Raw genomic sequence first — 8,397 nt, 5'->3', positions numbered from 1 at the left:
AATATCAGCATCTGGAGCATCCTCTTGGTTCATCTCAGGGATTTCTTCAGCAAGTCTTGTAGCAGCTTCAGCTAGACGTTCATTCTCAATCCTTTGATCCTCAAGACTCTTGAACAACTTAGAATCCACCCAGCATTCCTTAAACACAGACATATGCCTTGCAGTAGCAGCAATAGCAGCAAGCTTAGCACGCTCATGCTCTTCATGATTAAACTCAGTCAGGCGTTTCAAGCTAGCTCTTGCTAAGCTGTCCTTCAGCAGATGTACCAAATCCAAATCCCGTTGCTCAATCACTGTCTTGATTTCATTACCCATAGCATCCAGAGCATTGCAGATTCTAGCTTTGATTAGTGACACCTCCATATCCACATCAGAGGGACACACCAAAAACTTGTCCTGAATGTGTGATAACCTAAGTAAATCATCATACAGCTGATTGGAGAGGTTACCAAAAGGGTCAGAGGATGAGGGTGAGATATTGGGAATGGTAGAGTGTTTTGTTGATTCATTAGCAGGGTTGTAATGATGACAACATCTGCTTCTGAAGGTTTAGGGGCACAAGTATGAATGCGTGGATTAGGATTAGGTTCAGGAGTTGATTCAGAGGAAGAGATATCAGAAGTTGATTCAGGATAAATGTGTTCAGGTGATGGTTCAGGAGATTTGTGTTCAGGGGTTGGTTCAGGAGCAATTTGTTCAGGGATTGGTTCAGGAGATTTATGTGGAGAGGGTTGTTTGGTGGGAGAGGTTTGTTCAGCAGTTGGAATATCTGGTTGAGGTTCAGATGATGGAATGTCAGGTGATTGTTGTTGTGGTTGAGGTTGAGGTAGAGGTGATTTTGGTTTAGGAGGTGAGCTAGATTTGTGGGTTTCATGAGCAAGAGGCTGATTATTTAGAGGGTCAGGGCTGAGGTGTTTTTCTAGTTCAGAAAGAGGGTTATCAGAAGGTGAAATGTCAGGAAGAATAGTTCTAAGTGGTTTGGTAAACCCTATTCCAATTTCAGCTTCATTAAAGATGTACTGAGAAGATTTACCTTTAGGATCAGGGACATGTTTCTGATGCATCCTGGTACTCAGAGTTTCTTCATCAGACTCAGTTTCTGAATCAGACTGAGATTCAGAGGAGTCACTATCTTCACTTTCTTCTTCATCATCAACAATAATAGGCTTCTTTGATGAAGTTGCAGCAGCTTTACCAGACAGATCTTCATGTTTCCTCTTTGTTCTTTGCTCAGCAGCAGCTTCTTCTACTTTAACCTTCTTCTGAGCCAGAAGATCTGGTTTATTTTGTTCAGCTTTTCTCTTAGGTTTCCTCTTAGGATTATACATGTTTACAGGAGCTGGAGGGACCATACTCCTATCAACATTATACCCTTCTTTCCTAAGAACTTCCAGATAATCTTGGATGATGTGCTCAGTATCCATTTCAGAGATTACTGGGTAACCATCCACATACAAACGATCTTCAAGACTGGCTGTAAATTCTTGTGTAGGTTGAACTAACTTTGATGAGATGATGCGCATCTTGGTTAGAAAACTTCCATTCAGAATCTCAGGAGTGAACTTCTTTTCCACAAGTTCTGGATGAAATTTCTTCAGATTCTGAACAACATGACCTTGATAAAGAAGGTCTGAGAGTAATCTTGGATAAGCTATGGCTGCTTTCCTCTGAGATTTGCTTGAGAAGATTGCTTCACATATCCTCTCAAAGAAATATTCTCCTAGATTCACTTTCATTCCTTTCAGAAGGAAGAAGATCAAGTGACGATGAGTCCAGGAGATTGTATCAGTACCACCAACTCTTGGACTGATAGCAGCTAGTATGATCTTGAACAGCACTCTGCAGACATCAGTCAAACCCTTGACTTTACCCTTCAGTTTCAGATCTGTACATATCAGAGCCAGAAGTTCATCTCTGTACCTTGTGTCCTTCTCAAAAACATCTAACTCTATCCCAGAGTTATCCAAGCCAAGCGTTAAAATGAATAGGAGAGAAAGCCAGATTCATACCACAGATATTTGACCTAATCTGTTTTCCAGTGAACTCCAGTAAACCCATTTCTTTCCTAGATTTACCTTTTAAACTAGGATCCATTTCAATAGCAGCAAGTTCTTCCTTCTTAGCTTCAGCCTTATCAAAAACCTTAGCTTTCATCCAGAATTTCTTCAAGAGATCTGGGTAAATAGGACCATTAAGCATGTTGAAGTACTTATCCCAACCTTGAGTGGAGAAGTACTGTTTCACGTCGAACCCATTTGCCTTCAAGCTATCAAAGTCTATCATCTTCTCAGAGAGAAAGATGAGCTCAGATTCTGGAAACTCCATTTCGTTCCCAACGATTTGAAGATTTCTAAACATGAATGGAGGAATTTTTGTTGTTGAAGACGAAGAACCGGCCATGATGGAGTTTAGGTAAGGGTAGGAACTAATGAGAGAGAAAGAAGATTTTGTTGAAGGTTTAGAGAGAAAAGAAAGTGTGGGTTGTGAAAGTGAGAAGTGTGCAAGTGTATTGTGTAAGTTTTATTTAAATGCACACAGTTAACACGAAAATAGCAAATTTGGGAAGTTACGCTAATTGACAGAAAGTTGAATACCAAAAATCATCATTAACCACCCACTACCTGACACACGTAGACCACGTGCAGAAATTTACTCGGTAACTGCTATTTTAATGGACAACTGTTCAGTAGCGAATACTAAACGTTTCCCACTTAAATAGTTCAGAGCCTCTGAGATATTTAAAATTCTCTATCAGAGTTAAGTACTTCAGAGCTTGTGTTTCAGATGTTCTGAATCATAAGTTCTGATATACATAACCTCTTATACTTTAAATGCCAAACAAAAATTTTTATTCAGAGATTGAAAACATGTTCAGATGTTTCTTTATAAAATCAAATCTTTCAACAGGTAAGGCTTTAGTAAATATGTCAGCCCATTGATTTTCAGTATCAACAAACTTAATATCTATAATGCCTCTCTGAACATAATCTCTGATAAAATGGTGTTTGATTTCAATATGTTTGGCTCTAGAGTGTAGGATAGGATTTTTAGATAAATGAATGGCTGCAGTATTATCACAATATAAAGGAATATTGTGACTGCTTACCTGATAATCTTCTAACTGATATTTTAGCCAGAGTAGTTGTGTGCAACACTTAGCTGCTGAAATGTATTCTGCTTCTGCTGTAGACAAAGCTATAGTAGTTTGTCTCTTACTAGCCCAGGAGATAAGGTTTTCACCAACAAATTGACAATTGCCACTTGTGGATTTTCTTTCAATTTTATCTCCAGCATAGTCAGCATCACAGAATCCATTTAGCACATAATCATTGGATTTCTTATAGAGAAGTCCAAGATTAGTTGTTCCTTTCAGATACCTAAAGATTCTCTTTACAGCAGTAAGATGAGATTCTCTAGGATCTGACTGGAATCTTGCACATAAGCAAACACTGAATAAAATATCTGATCTAGAGGCTGTCAGATAGAGTAAGGAACCAATCATACCTCTGTAGACCTTTTGATCTACTTTTCCTTCATCTTCTGACTTGCTCATGTTGGTAGTTGAATGCATAGGAGTGTTCATTATCTTGCAGTCATCTAGGTTGAATTTCTTCAGAAGTTCCTTGGTATATTTGGATTGATGAACATAAGTTCCTTCCTTCTTCTGATTGATTTGAATTCCAAGAAAGAATTTCAATTCTCCCATCATGCTCATTTCAAATTCATCCTGCATTATCTTAGAAAAATTCTTGCACAAGGAAGCATTAGTTGAACCAAAGATAATATCATCAACATAAATTTGAATGATTAAAATGTCTTCTTTGGTTGTTTTTCTAAAGAGTGTGCAGTCAACCTTTCCTTTCTCAAAACCCTTTTCAAGAAGGAAATTACTGAGTCTATCATACCAAGCTCTTGGAGCTTGTTTCAGACCATACAATGATTTCTTCAATTTGAAAACATGTTCTGGGTTTGAGACATCTTCAAAACCAGGAGGTTGCTTAACATACACTTCTTCAGAAATAAAACCGTTTAAGAAGGCACTCTTAACATTCATCTGATACAGAGTTATTCCATGATTAACAGCATAAGATAGAAGTAACCTGATTGCTTCAAGTCTAGCAACTGGTGCAAAGGTTTTAGTATAGTCAATCCCCTCTTGCTGACTATAACCTTGTGAAACCAATCTAGCCTTGTTTCTTACCACTTCACCTTGTTCATTCAGCTTGTTTCTGAATACCCATTTTGTTCCAATAATGTTCTTGTGTGAAGGTTTGGGCACTAAAGTCCATACATCATTCCTTTGAAATTGATTCAGCTCTTCTTGCATTGCTACAATCCAAGCATCATCTTTTAGAGCTTCATCAATCTTTGAAGGTTCCATCATTGAGATAAGACCAACTAAAGATTCCTCATTTCTCAGTTGAGATCTTGTCTTCATTGGACTATCTTTGTTGCCTAAGATCAGTTCCTCTGGATGTGATGATTTGTATTTGAAAGTGTTTCTTGGGGGCTCATCATCTTCAGACTCATCAACATCAGGTTCAGCAGTTGCTTCAGTTCTTTGTTGTTCAGAGTCTGTAGGAACTGTTATGTTCAGAGGTTCTTCAGAGAATGGATGTTCTGAGTAGTTTGGAATATCTGAATACTGATCCTCTGATACCTGAAATCTAGACAAACCTTCCACAAGCTCTGACACTTGGTCAGGCTCTTTGTCATCAAATTTGACATGCATAGTTTCTTCCACAGTGTGTGTTTCAGAAATATACAGTCTGTATGCTTTTGAGCGTTCAGAATATCCTATAAAGATACCCTTATAACCTCTAGCATCAAATTTCTTTAGATGGACTTTGTTGTTTAAGATATAACAAGTACATCCAAACTGATGAAAATAAGAAATGTCAGGCTTTCTTCCTTTGAACAATTCATAAGCAGTTTTGTTCAATTTAGATCTGATATAGATTCTATTTTGAACATAACATGATGTGTTTACAGCTTCTGCCCATAAAAATTTTGCTACATTAGTTTCATGCATCATGGTTCTGGCCATTTCTTGCAGAGTTCTATTCTTCCTTTCTACAACCCCATTTTGTTGAGGAGTTCTAGGAGAAGAGAATTCATGCAAAATGCCATATTTTTCACAAAAATTTTCAAAAGGTTCATTTTCAAATTCTCCACCATGATCACTTCTAACTCTTAAAATAGTGTAGCCTTTTTCATTTTGAATTTGTTTGCAGAAGATGCTAAACTCATCATAAGCTTCATCTTTTGTTCTTAGGAATTTTACCCAAGTCCATCTACTGTAATCATCAACAATTACTAATCCATACTTCTTTCCATTGATAGAGGCAGTGTGAACTGGCCCAAAAAGATCAATGTGAAGAAGTTCCAATGGTCTTGAGGTAGAAACAATGTTCTTAGGTTTAAAAGATGATTTTGTAATCTTTCTTTTTGACATGAACCACAAAGTGTGTTTGAGTGATATTTGATTTTAGGTAAACCTCTGACAAGGTCAAGCTTACTAAGCTTAGAGATTAACCTCCAGTTAGCATGACCTAACCTCTTATGCCAGATCCATTTTTCTTCACTCAAGGTCAAAAGACACATCACTTTTTGTTCATTCAAATCAGAAAGATTAATTTTATAAACATTGTTCTTTCTCAGACCTTTGAATACAATGGAGTTATCAGATTGTTTAGATACAGTACATGATTCCTTATTAAAGACAACTACATAACCATTGTCGCAAAATTGACTTATGCTCAATAAGTTATGTTTGAGTCCATCTACTAACCAAACATCATTAATAGATAGGGAAGAATTACCTACTGTACCTGTACCTATTATCTTTCCTTTTTGATTACCTCCAAAGCCAACAGATCCTCCTTCTTTCATAGTCAGCTTAGAAAATAGTTGTTTGTCACCAGTCATATGCCTTGAACATCCACTATCCAGATACCATGAGTGATTCATGATACTTCTTTGAGTGGCAGGCTGTATGAGAAACAACTTTAATCATTGCGGTAGAACTCTTCATCACAGTTAATGATAAAGTCATCCCAGTATTCTTCCTCTTCATTTTTCAAGTTCTGATTGTTAACTTGAGAACTTGTCAGCCATTTGTCTATGACATAAGCCCTTCTTCCTTTGCATAGGACTTGTTTCCATACTCTAGGTAGGACATATCCTTTCCTAGTTGGTAAATCTGAATGATACATTATTTCAGCTTTTGGTACCCATCTTCTGGGTCCACGCTTGTTAGTCCACAAATGCTTACTATGTTGTCTAGTGTTAGAGAAAGATCTTGGTTTGGAATAATAACCTTTTTGAAACCTTTTCTTTTGAAATCTGTTATTATTCCAGGATTTGGATTGTTTATGATTCCAGGGTTTGTATTTATCACCAATCCCATGTTCTGATTGATTATATTTACTGACTCTAGAATCATAAATAATCTGAGTCCTGTACTTCATCTGAGATTTGGAATTTGAATTTTTTCTTTTAAAAACTTCTGATCCTTTAGATTGACTAGCTTCAGGTACTGAAGTTCCTTTGGATCCAGAATTTGAAGTCTCAGATGTTGAAGCTTTCAGAACATCTGAACTAATGTTCTCAAGTTCTGAACAACTTCTATCTTCTGAACTTTTCTTTCCAGATCCTGAGGCACTTGGTTCCTCTGAGCTGTCAGCTTCTAAATCACTCAGATCATCATTGTCATTTTCAACAATACCAGGATTCTTTCCCTCTTCACTTGGTGGAACAACATAATAAACCCAAGATTTTCCAACCTTTTTGGCAAAGGTCTTCAGCTTTGAATATGTTCTACCATATTCATAGCCAAGTCCTTCTCCTCTATGTCTCAAAACATTATAAATTCTATTAGCAGCTTTGCTCTTCCCAAGGTTGAGATGCACAAACTGTTGAAGAGCTATTTCCTGCTCATCAATAGGTTTGTGACAAACAGCACAACCCTTTTTAAAATCATTTACTTTATTCAGAGTTTCTTGATAAAGACCTTGAAAATGTTCTGCTTGTTCAGTCAGAGTGTTAAGCTTTTCTTGTAAAACTTTTTGTTTACTTAACACTCTGAGATGTTTCTCAATGACCTTGTTAAGTGCAGTTATAAGTTGAGATTTAGAACAGTCAGAAAATACCTCATCTGTTACTTCTGAATCTGATTCTGATTCATCCTCTGAGTCTGCATCTGAGTCAGTTGAAGCCATCAGGGCTAGATTTGCCTCTTCTTCTTCCTCAACTTCTTCCTCAGATGATAGCTCTTCAAAAGTAGCCATCAGACTCTTTTTCAATTTGCTCTTGAATTGTTGCTTCTTTGAGCTGTATCTTTTGTTTTTGTCTTTGGCAGACATTTCTGGACAGTCAGCAATAAAGTGTCCTGGCTTCTTACAGTTGAAGCAGTTCTTCTGATCATCCTTTTTGCTGACAAAATTTCTGGAGCTGTTGCCTCTGAAGTTTCTTTTGTTAAATCTGTTCCATTGCTGAAACTTGGTGAATAAAGCAAACTCATCTTCACCCATTTCCTCCTCTTGACCATCTGCAGAAGATTCCTCTTCAATGTCAAGAAGCTGAGTCTTAAGAGCTTTAGAAGGAGTCCTAGTTGACTGTAAAGCCACAGACTTGGACTTCTTCTTAGCTTCTGAATCAGCATTCAGAACCATCTCATGGCTTCTGAGATTGCTTATCAGAGCCTCAAGACTCAGAGTCTTGAGATTTTGAGCTTCCTCTATTGCAGTGACCTTAGGTCTCCAAGCAATAGGAAGACTTCTCAAAATCTTCTGAACATGGTCATAGGTGGAATAACTTCTCTTAAGAGCTTTAAGACCAGATACAAGGATTTGAAACCTTGTAAACATAGTCTCAATGTTTTCATCTTGTTGCATAGTGAATAGTTCATATTGCCTTATCAAGAGACTAGCCTTAGCCTCTTGAACCTTTTCATTACCATCATAGGTAGCACACATAGAATCAAAGATAGATTTAGCAGTAGACTTGTTCTCTATTCTGACATAATCTTCATGTCTAATAGCACCAACAACAATGTCCTTTACTCTATGATGCTTAGTGTAGGTTTTTAAGTTAGCTGGTGTGAGTAACTTTCTATGCTCAATGGACAATCTTCCATGTTCATTTAAGTTTTCAAAAGTTACTCCCAGCTCAACCAAATCCCACAACTCATGATCAATAGCAGTAATATTGCTATACAGTCTTTCCTTCCACCACTCAAATAATGATGCATCACCATTGAATATAGGGGCTTTCCTATTGCCACTGTGTTCATGTGATTCATTACTTAAGTAGTCAAAACCAAAAGCATTTCTAGGACCACCACCAGCACCACTGGCATCACTGGGTTCACCAGTTGTTCTAGTGCTACTATCGTCT

Source organism: Trifolium pratense, linkage group LG1 (assembly GCF_020283565.1).
Source record: "Trifolium pratense cultivar HEN17-A07 linkage group LG1, ARS_RC_1.1, whole genome shotgun sequence".
Taxonomy (NCBI): domain Eukaryota; kingdom Viridiplantae; phylum Streptophyta; class Magnoliopsida; order Fabales; family Fabaceae; genus Trifolium; species Trifolium pratense.
The sequence above is the reverse complement of the archived record's forward strand: the minus strand, read 5'-3'. Positions refer to the sequence as shown.